At 36.4% G+C, this 12,304-nt stretch overlaps 1 protein-coding gene and 1 long non-coding RNA gene across 2 annotated transcripts in view; one reads left to right on the forward strand and one right to left on the reverse strand.

Moving 5' to 3' along the window:
- Positions 1 to 12,304, reverse strand: part of LOC135117212 (hemicentin-1-like) — a 475,120-nt gene that overhangs the window by 440,054 nt on the left and 22,762 nt on the right. The gene's annotated exons all lie outside the window — the stretch shown is intronic.
- On the forward strand, positions 11,319 to 12,154 carry LOC135117238 (uncharacterized). Its single transcript, XR_010276729.1, has 2 exons — positions 11,319 to 11,777; positions 11,951 to 12,154. It is a non-coding gene; the product is annotated as an uncharacterized LOC135117238 (long non-coding RNA).

Genomic DNA, 12,304 nt, shown 5'->3' on the forward strand with positions numbered 1-12,304 from the left:
CCAAAACAAGGTTTAACCAATTTCTTAGCAATTGTACAAAATTCAAATTTAGAATACACTCTCACGCATGCTCGGCTAACTCTTTTGATGCTAGAAACATACTACAATCATTAAAACCCTTTGAATTACACGTAAAGTCGTTAAAACCAAGATTTCGCATAGGTGCCCGTTTTTTTTGCAAAAGAGTGTATATTTGAAGGATCAACAAGATTGTTTTAGTTAGTTTTATTAACTACGCTACTTTAGCTCGCTGTCGAATCTTTTTGCGTCAATTCTGGAGAAGCTACATCTATTAACGTGAACACAGCCTTATGTTTCTTCTGATCTGCTGGCTCCACCAAGGAGTGACAAATTGCGAGCGTACATTTTGAAAAAAGAACCGCAGGCTTGTTTCAGCCCAGCAGGGGGCCTGGGGGTTGTTCGAAGAGGTACCGCGGCCCTAGCATAGGTACGACGGAACACGACGGTAGTCAGTAAAGTCGACACTCACCGCTGCTAACCCACAGCGGGATGATTTGATGATTTTTTACGTCGTTAAAAAAAAAAAAAAAGGCTTCAAGTACGAACACATTTCTTTTTTAACGACGACGTCAAAAATCATCAAATGACCCGCTGTGGGTTAGCAGCGGTGAGGGTGTGTCAGACTCTTACTGACTAAAAACCGTCGTGTTCCGTCGTAGGCTTTTTATGCACCAGGGCCGCGGTAACTCTTTCGAACAATCATCCCGCAGCCCCGGCAGACCTTGGCCCTGCTGGGCCCCACTGGGGTTCAAGTACATGAATTGGACTCTCACAGATATTGGCCTGTTCCTGAACTAATTCAAACATTTCGGTGGAATCCCAACTTAACATAGTCAATGAGTGCACAGAAAATCCTCAAGTGTTACCCCCTGTAGTGAAACTATGTGCCTGCCTAATGACATCCACCCAGCTATTTCCCAATTATGTGGCTGTTGACTTCCGGTCAAACCGAATCTGTTTGAGTACCAATATTTTACTTGGAGTGACTGCCTATATGATCTCCTCAACCCAGTGAACTAGACACCACGTTATCCATGGTATGACTGTTTGACAGACTTTCTGGCTTCTGATAAGTCGCAGTTGCTGCAGAAAATGTACAAATGACAGCTATATCAGACCTTTGTCACCCTTTGTATGCTGTGAGAATTACTTACGCCCCATACGTAATCATTTTCATTTTTATTTTTATACGTAATCACAAAGTCACAAACTTTACTTCTTTCATTTAAATATAAATGGTCACACGTGAGAGACGACGAGACGACTTTTTTGGGAGGGCAACACCGGTGATAAGTCGTGAAAAAACGGCTCGCCGTAATATTATTTCTAAAAATATATATTAGTGTGAAAATCAAGCTTAAAATTCATTTATTATTGTGAAATAACATAAACAAGTGTTGCTTATAGTGTAGTTCATGTGTTTTTGTCGTAAATTTTGGAAATACGAAGAAAACATTACTCGGTGAACCAGCTGTCAAACGGACGGATTTGAAATCTTCAAATAAACTGGGGAGTATTGTGTTTTACTTGTATTATATTACTGTGTCTCTGTGTTTGTACACTAAACAATACATAATACACTGCTCATTGTTATGAGCAACGTCCATACACACACATCGGCTCAGTTACTGTCTCCTTCTGCTTGACAATATTGTGGAAGCAGAATCGACGACGTTAACGTTCGCCCCAGACACACATTCACTACAAAATCTACTACACAAAGCTACTTTATAACATCCTTTTCATATTAACCTAATTTCAAACTCAAATCAAATATATGTAGTCAGTGTTTCTATATTGTTTTGTAAGTAACTTATAACTTTAATCATAGTAGTATAGTGATACATATTTATATCTCAATAATCTGTTAAACTTTTTATTTGTTTTTAAATCACCCTACCCTGTTTACTTTATATTTTTCCTTCTGTTTGTTTTAATTATTAATCTTTTTCGTTTTACTCAGTTCTAATTTTCATTACAGTTATAGGTACTTATGATCACCCCCTGATTTTGTCCTAAAAGACAGTTTTCAACCACTTAGCTGTATACTTTCACATTTCAGATTAAATTGAGAAAGTATCAACAAAATGACGACCCGCAGAGCCACAGCTATCAAAGACTTAGAAGACAAGCTGAGAGCCACCCTGAAGGATCTGGAGTCCTCCAAAAAACTTTGCAACCAGCTGCTGCAGGAGAGGGAAGACAGCGAGGTGGAAGTTAAGAACGTTGTTGACAAAAACACTGTTTTGAAGAATGACCTGGCTGAGCTGCATATCCAGCACATGGTCCTCCTCGACCAACACAACCACCTTCAGCAAACGGTGTCATCATTACATGAATGCAGTGAAACGCACCATCTTACATTGAAGCGTATAACTGACCTAGAGCTCGAGTTATGTGAGGCCTACAAGACAATATCTTTGTACGAGTCTGCCAAAGCTAGGGATCAGACATCCGAGACTCTCAACCTGTTCACTGAGTTGGTAGGAAGCTCCACAGCAGCGTGCAGCTCGGCTGAAATTATAGATTTGACTGGGGATGTTACCATAATGCAATGTCCATTGGTTTTAAGTAAAAATAAACTCAAGAAATACATTAAATGTAAAAAAATTATCAGGAAGTACCGTACTGTACGGAAACAGAATAAGATGAACAACTGTATGCACCTTAGGAGAGAACGTGTGAATCTAGTACAGCAGTTAAATACTTGTTCCCTGGAACTTGAACAGTGCAGAGCTACCTATGACCTGGACATACAGCAGTTACACGACCAGCTAACCGTCAAAGAAAAATTGCTTTCATACATCTTCAGTAAATATGAGGATTGTCAAAAGGAACTAAGTGCCCGCTTGCAACAGGCCGGTGAGCTAGTGGACCTGGTGAAATATAGTGCAGAGAAGTATGAGGCATTGGTCAACAATCTCTCCTCCAACTGTACACAACCTGACACACTGCCTGAACCCCGGCTTGCAGCTAATCTGCCAGAACCCCCTCAGTCCGTTGAGGGCTCCTCTAACATCAAGCAATTTAATTCAATTTTATTCACAGACAGGTTTGGTAAAGGTATAGGCTCCTACATTCAACACTCACTCTCTAAATCACACATTGTAAATGCCTTAATAAAACTCGATCTGAAAAATATTATACTTTGTGCATTACCATATTCAGATTGCTCTTCAGACGAACAAAATAAGTATGTTCATAGTTTGAACAATTTATTGTACACTTTGACATGTTGTCATAGCGACAAATTATTGTTTTTTGACACTAACAAGTTTGTTAGTGATTTTTATTTAACAAGGGAATGTATGTATTTCCCTAATAAATATAAAGATGTGATTGCTTCTTTGTTAGCATATAATATTAACAGTGTCATAGATAACAATATGACAAAACCTAGGATAAGCGACGAATCAGTATTGTCTAGTTTACCTAACAATACGGTGATTGAATGAAATGAAATGAAATGAAATGAAATTGTTTATTTTGCAAGTTGGACATTACATCACTTTTACACGTCATTTTAAGAACGCTGAGGCCGGCATTTCCTAACTGACTGATCCCTGAGAAGAAACGCCGAAACAAACTCAAGGGTCATAGTCTCCTTTAAAGTCCAAACATGTTATAAATGAAATAATTATGTGTGATTGTCACCATGTACGCGGTCTGGAATGGCCTTTTGAGGAAAGAGCCACATCAGGCTGGAGCTGACCAGTCCCAACAGACGGCACGCATGCATCAGTCGTCGTGTAGCTCAACCATATCTTAGGGAGCTCAACGACCTGTCACACGACGATACCAGATCTGCAGTACATTTGCGTAGGCCATTCAAAAATACTCAAACCCGCCAGACAGTATTTATGTTAGAAGAATATATAATGTTGCTCGCATACACGATACTCACATTTACAATAATAATAATAAATTACAGACATACATATATAATAAATTAAAAAAAAATACAATTATAACATATAAATGTCAATAAAAAGAATGTCATTAATAAAATGTTATCTGATGATAATAATATTTAAATGTCAAAAGTAACAATTCACAGGCATTTAAAAAGATATCACTCACTAAAGGTAGAATTCCGTGGATAGCGGCTACGACAGCCGCGCGCGGCTTACGACAGTCGTCGGCCGCGCGCGACAATAGTCAACCTATGAAAATGTATGGCACCGTTGCCGAGGTCCGCGACAGTCGCGCGCGGCCGACGAATTTCGTAAGCCGCGCGCAGCCGTATGCATCTCAACATGGTCTAGCGCTTAGTAACATCTATATAATTTTAGTAAAACCAGAATTGAATTGTTTTTTATTTACTCGGCAAAACTTCCTTTTGTTTTCATTACAATACAAATGCTTTTGAATCAGTATTGGGTAGTATCCTTCATCATTTCTACTTTTTAAAATTTGGTAATCTATTTTCATAATACAGCCACAGCAATACGTCACCCTCTTCTTCTTCAAGGATATCAATTAGCACTTCGACTAGAGGGAACGGACGAACAAAATCTACTAATTTCAACACAATGCCGCGCGCGGCTTACGAAATTCGTCGGCCGCGCGCGACTGTCGCGAGCCTCGGCAGCGGCGCCATACATTTTCGTAGGTTGACTAAGCCGCGACCCACGGAATTCTACCTTAAGCGAGCAGCTCATTCCCAAGCTTCTTTATCAGAAATCAGAAATTTTATTTGCTAGAAACATGGTATCGTATTACAAGATGTTACAGTAGGTATGTGTTTCACATGTCTCGCCGTTTAACCGGCGCTAAAATAATATTGAATATTAAAACAAACTCATTAGGCATATTTGACAAACCAAATTATATGTACCTATTTTTTATAAATAAATGCGATTTAACAAAAAAAAAAAAAAAATACAAATAACTTTCTATATTTCTCGACGTACAAGACATGAATTCAGCTATTGAATAAAAACATTTGTCAATTAGCCATTTCTTAAATTTAATTTTAAATTTTGCAAGTGTCATCTCTCGGAAATGCCTGTGAATTTTATTATAAATCTGAACTGCCATGCAACTGCAATTTTTTTTAAACAGAGTTGAGGATTTACCTGGGACAATCAATCTGGTGGGATCCCTTGATGAATATTTTTTATTAAGACTCGCTTTCTCAAAAAGATGGCCATGTTTTTTAACAAACACAGCGATTTCATAAATGTATAAACCAATAACAGTCTGAACTTTTAGTTTTTTAAATAAGGGCCTGCAAGAGTCTAGTGGCCCCACCCCACATATTGCTCGTATACATTTTTTCTGAGAGATCAAAACCCTATTTATGTCCGTCGAATTACCCCATAACAAAATACCGTAATTTAAAACAGATCCCACATATCCATGATATGCCAACAAAGCCATTTTGTCACTTGCCAATTTTCTTATTTTTCTAAGGGCATAGACAAATCTGTTTATGCGTGTACACACATTATTTACCTGGGCTTTCCAATTGCAGTTTTTGTCTAATAATATACCCAAAAATTTTGTTTCATTTACTTCTTCTATACCTTGCCCACAGTGATCTATTGTTAAACTTTGATGTGTACTTTTGTAGTTTCGGAATTGTATAAATTTTGTTTTATGTATATTTACGGTTAGGTTATTTTCAGCAAGCCATTTTATTATGTTTTCTACTGCACTTTTTAGTATTAGTTTATAGTTATTGATTTCATTGTTAGGATCGGGTATAATGACTGATATGTCGTCTGCAAATAACGTACATTTGTGTTTAGTTGCTTTTGGAATGTCATTTATGTAGATCAGGAAAAGGAGTGGCCCCAACACACTCCCTTGGGGAACTCCAAATCTATTAAATTCGTAGGTTGATCTATTTGAGGCACAGTTTAAGACCGGCTTCGTAGCTCTCAATCCACTGTAGAGCATTTCCTCTAATCCCATAATATTCACATTTTTGTATTAAAATTTTATGATCTACGAAATCGAACGCGCTGGACATATCAAAGAATATTGCTGAAACACGCTTCTTTTTATCGATCGATTCGGTTACACTTTTTATAAGCGAAAATGCGGCCAGCGTGGTAGACTTATTTTTCTGGAATCCATTCTGTTCTTCTGATAATATGTTATGTTTATTTAGGAACTTTACTAAACGCGTGTACATAAGTTTTTCAAAAATTTTGGAAATAATTGGAATTAAGGTAACTGGCCTGTAGTTTTGTATTACTTCTTTGTCGTCTTTTTTGTGCAACGGTTTAATTACTGAGTACTTTAATTTGTCTGGAAACAGCCCTTGCCAAAAGGATAGATTCACAAGGTGGCATAAGATAGGAACAATTTCGCGTTTACATGCTTTTAAAATACTTGTTGAAATGCAATCATAACCTACTGCACCAGTGTTTTTTAGAGAGGCAATCGCTTTTTCTACTTCATGTTCAGAGCACGGTGTGAGGAAGATTGTGGAATTATTTTTATCTATTAGTGTGTAGTTTGGAGTTATGTTATTTACTTTATTTGTTTTAGAAATATAGAATTCATTAAATTTTGTAGCAATTTCCTCCGGATCGTGTATAATTGTGCCATTATATTTAATGTTCATGATATTATCATTACTTCTTGTACTATCGATTCTGTCTCCAATTATATCCCACGATGCCTTACATTTATTGGTAGCTTTATTTAAATATTTAGAATTTATTTGTTTTCTTGAATCTACAATACATTTCTTTAATAGTTTATTATATTTTATATACCGTAACCGCACATCATTTTCATTTTTTTATAGCATTCATATCTGAGACTTCTTTTTGTTTTAGTAGAAATTTTTATACCTTTTGTTAGCCATTTTGGAGACTTAGTATCTGTTTTTACTCTAATTTTACATATAGGGAAACATAAGTCATAAAGCATTTTAAAGTCTTCATAAAACAGTTCATATGCTTGATTGCAATCAGTTGAATTTTGTACTTCAGACCACGATAAACTTCTCAGATATTCTTTGAATTTTTGTATATTTTCTTCACAGAAATCCCTTTTCATTGTAAATATATACTGTGTACTTGGCTTTTGATGTTTAATCGGAAAAGTAAGGCTTTGACCAGTGTTATGATCTGATAGATATAATTGATGAACTTTACCTACTGCATCCTTTATGTTACTGATTATGTGGTCGATACAGGAATCCATACGCGTAGGTTCCGTTATATGCAATTTTAAATTTTGAGTTTCAAGAAAATGGGTCAGTTGCGATGATATATTATTATTCTTTAGGGTATTTATATTTATATCACCAACTATAATAATTCTTTTATTTTCCTTTAAATTTAATTTATATATAAGAAGCTCTAGTTTATCAAAGAAAATAGTTACATTTGAAGACGGTATTCTGTACACACATATGACTACACATTGTAATGACGGAATATCTATACCACAACACTCGAATGTTTTTTCACATGATAAAGTATTACATATATCGATGGGCTTACAATCTAAATTCTTGTCAACTAAAATACACACCCCTCCGCGTTTTTCATTTTTTCTAGAGAAACTACTAGCTAATTTATAGCCATGTAGGCTAATGTTATATTCATCACCTAACTTGACAAAAGTTTCCGATAAACAGATAATGCGAACTCGAATTTTATTTTCTTTAAACTCATTTATACATATTTTAATTTCTTCTAATTTATTTAAGAGCCCCGCAATATTTTGATGAAATAATGTAGTAGTATGCGAGTTATTTTTATTGTCTGCATTAGAATGTTTTAATGAATTATAGAAAAAACTTATCTTTATTTATTGTGATGTTGTGAGATTTAGGTATAACAGGAAAGTAATAGGGAATAGTCCCTTTTTGTGGTTTATTTTCGCGGGATTTCAATTTTTGTAGATTTAAGAAATTATTGTTATAATATTTGCAATCCAACATGTAATTGATATTGTGACAAGCATTTTGTAAATTAATTCTTTTATAGTTTATATCCGCAGCGATGTTTAAAAAATTGCAGTTTTCAAAATTATGACAAATGTTTTTGAGCATATTATTTAGCACTAGCTGTTGCCCGCAACTTCGTCTGCGTAGGCAATATAGAATAGTCAAAATACTACTTATCCCGTAGGTGCATTCTTTCACGTGGCAGTATAATTAGGATTAGCACTTAGCAGTCGCATAGATTCATTGATCAAGGTTGTGTTGTGGATTTGACCATTTATCTAAACAAAAGAAGTAAAGTTTGTGACGTTGTGAATATCTCTGGATCTAGTCAGCCAATTTGGAAAATTATTACGTATGGTGCGTAAGTAATTTTCACAGGAAACAGTTATAATCTATGTCTATATGCTTTGAGTCTGACAAAGCTGTCATTCGTACATTTTGTGCAGCTGCTGCGACTAATCAGAAGCCAGAAAGTCTGTCAGTTTCACCATGGATATCGTCTTGTGTAGTGAGACTGGATTGAAGATAGGTAGTCGCTCCAAGCAAGATATTGGTACTCAAATAGATTCGGTGACTGGAAGGCAACACCAACATAGTTGGGGAATAGCTGGATGGATGATAAAATGAGCCATCATCATCAGCAGGCGCATAGGGTAGGATAGTTTCACTACTGGGGAGAAACACCCATGTATGACGGGGATTTTCTGTGCACTTACTCACAATGGTAAGGCTGACCCCACCTTAGGCGTGCGCGATCCTCGGGCGTGTGAGTAGCGCGGGCGTCGCGAGCACGCTGCATGAACGTCGCGTTTTGCTGCCCTGCGGCATGTGTGAAGAGTGCAAGCGACGCGCTCGCGGCGAGCACGCGGCGCTCGAGTTGCGTTCTTACCCTTCGCCCACTATCCCCGCCGCCCGCTAAACGCCTTAGCAGTTAAACGTCAAGGAGCGGCGCGTGCGCGCGAGCGCGCTGTAGGTAAATGCCGCAGGGCAGCAAAACGCGACGCTCACGCGACGCGCTCGCGACGCGCGGTGCCCGCGCTATTCACACGCCCGAGGATCGCGCACGCCTAATGTGGGTAGGCCTAAGCCAGGACTCCACCGAAATGTTTGCATTAGTTCACGAATAGGCTAAATGTACGTATCTGTGAGAGTCCACTTCATGTGTTCGTACTTGAAACCTGCAGTTTTGCCAAGATTTTCAAAATGTACGCTTGCAATTTGTCATTTCTTGGTGGAGCCAACAAATCGAAAGAAACATAAGTGTTGTATACTGTGCGTCACTACCGCACACCGGGAAAATTTCGCTCTTGCGGAGGACGTTTATAGTATACCATATTTTGTGTCACACAGGACGACAATAAGTATCCACCGAAACACTTTCAAAGATCTGATGAACGAACAAATCAGACCTGACTTGGTCACCTGGGGCCAATCAGAGCTCTATGAAGCGATCATATGCTTTGGCTCCTACTGTTATTGTGGTTTCTGAAAATTTATTCACCTCATTCAACGATGAATGTAATTCTGATGGTACTATTAAGAACACTTGCTTAGCGCAGAAGCTGACGTTGGCAGGTCGACTCTTTTGACTTCTCGAATAGGATACCATTGGTTTTTGTGCAATGCACACCTGCAATGCATGCTGGATTAGGATAGGATACAGGTGGATAGGATTTGCAACAGCAAAAAATTCTGTCTTTGTGATTGAATGACATCAAACGTAGTTTTATATAAAAGGTGTTTTTTTAGACTTGGCTCGGGTCTTACTGAGACTGTTCGTAATCGTGACCAGTGTATTTGCAATCAGAAGTTGAAAGTAAGCATGTCCCTGGTATGCGACGCGCAATTTGTACGTTTTCAGACGCATAAAGCATTTTACGTGTGTATGGTATTAAATCGAGAAAGCTCCCATTTCTTATCTGCACTTTGTATCTGGGCTTGTTCTTAAAGCTACAGAATCCTACATTACCTACCTACCTCACGCTTAGCAGCGCTTGCGAGGGACAGATCCTCCTTTCTTCTAGGATTAAGTTTACATATTTTGCTTCAGAAAAAATAATTAAGGTCTACTTAATACTACTCACTCAAAGTAATTTGTTTTAAGGCTACCACATTAGTGGAAGATAAGCTAAACTATGTTTATGAAAAAATCCTGATATGAACTCCATCTGTAACTTTAAATGATAATTAATTGTTATACTAAAGTCATCATTTTGACATAATGTTCAAAAATAATTTAGATGGCACCGTTTTAAATTTGGCTGAGAACTATTAATTTTCCTTTCATCAAGGTAATAATTATAATTGGATTTTGATGTGGCACGGCAAACTGACAAACACTATTGAAATGTCTATCGAAAAATTACACTACGTGTTAAAATATAGTGAATTACGGAAAATACATAACTCCATCTGTTGAAATAATAATCCTCTATAAAGAATGTATGGTAATTTATTGTCATTTATCACCTCCCTCCTTTGACAAATTTTATGTATTTTATTTAACACAGATTACCACAGATGGAGCTACTTTAACCTTGGCTAAACAAAATTTTCATATTTTTTTTTCTTCCGAAGTTACTTATGAAGGTGTGATTTTCTGTGTAAAGGTTAATAATAGGCCGATCAACTAATATAAGTACAACATTCAAATGTACAGTTTTGACAAACAGATTGCGTGTCGTAATATTTTACATCTTGAATTCACAAAATTAATCATATCTTTTGATAGAGATTTGAATCGATTTCGATGAAACAAAAACTAAGTAATACCCCAAGTTACGTAGAATTTTTGTATATAAGCATTGTCTGCATTGAATTCTTAGATTTTACGTGAATCCCGAACGAACAAACAGATAAACAGATAAACAGACAAACAGACAAACAGACAAACAGACAAAAATGACAAAAATTATGGAAATGGGTTCTGTTAGTTATCCTTTAACATGCTGGCTATTTTTTTTGTCAATTTCTTCAATGTACAAAAATTACTTTTCTACAGATTTATTATATGTATAGATTAACTCGTTCAATGACTTATTTCTAATAATACTGACAATTATAATATTTATATTTTGTAAAGATTTTAAAGTTGCTATCAATTCATACATTAGTTCATTTGGGTTTACATCATGCTCACCAACACTGAGTATCAAAAAATTATCCATGGATTGTTCCACACTGTGACAGCACTTCAGTATTTCTTTTGACGTGGCATTCGGTTTTACAACAGATGATATAATGTATTTTTCATATTTTGTTTCTACTCGTGATTGAATTAATTTTGACGCCAATCCAGACATTTGATATCCTCCAGCAATATATACTTGGGGGGCAGCTTGCAAGTTTAAAACGCTGTTCTCGCTGTTCACCTTCCCTCTTATTATAAAACGCAATATCAAATAAGTATCGGCTTTTGTACTACCTTTAATCCACCTTTAAGTACGACCTTGAAAAAACGTTATTACAAAACGCAGTTTATCGCAAGTCCTATTACTATCTGTAGTACAAAAGATAAACCATCGAGCCCCCTAGTTTAACTGCAGTACTTAGTCGACAAACGTCAAATTCCGACATTATTTACTTTTGAGGTTATTTGTTTTGTGATGAAAAAAACGAAAGTGGATATAAATATGTGTGATTTGGAATACTTGAATGTGTTAGAATACTATTGAGAGTGTCCGGGGACCCAACAGAATGCGTCATCGACAAAATCTCTTCAAATTACCTGACGACAATTTTCGATATAAATATCGATTTACGTTTTTCGAAATAATAGTCAATTGAATGCATGATGATAATCCAGGATGATCCTATGATGCTCAACTGGGCTCGCCATAAAGTAAGTAGCCTTTACAGTGCAAGTAGGTTGCCAAAACATCCTAATTAATTGTATACGAGTCAAAGTTTTTATTATGGAATTTTGTTTATGTTCCACACATAAACTACCACATAGATTTTGATGAAACTTCGAAAATATATCAGATTATCATACAGTCTATTGTTTATTTACAGATTCAAGACTATTTTGGCGTTTTGCACGCCGTATCTCTGCCAGTAATATGCAATGTTTGTAAAAGGCTGGAAGCTTGCTAAAATGTACAAAAATGCCTAGATGAGAAAGGGAACAAGATTGTGTGATGAAGAACAGTGTCCAACATGTAGCAGTGCATTTGACTGTATAAATAGACATCGGAATAAAATATAATTTTCTACTTTTATGTTGTTTCAAATGTTTCATTTTCTTTTGGTTATTTAATGCACACGATATTCTGTGTGTAGGTAAGTTATTGTGCACTTAATTTTGAAGAGGTTCTAATTAGATGCACAACGTCTTATTTAATCATTTAAATCGGGATGAAAATAATC

This window comes from Helicoverpa armigera, chromosome 8, assembly GCF_030705265.1.
Source record: "Helicoverpa armigera isolate CAAS_96S chromosome 8, ASM3070526v1, whole genome shotgun sequence".
In the NCBI taxonomy this organism is placed as follows: Eukaryota; Metazoa; Arthropoda; class Insecta; order Lepidoptera; family Noctuidae; genus Helicoverpa; species Helicoverpa armigera.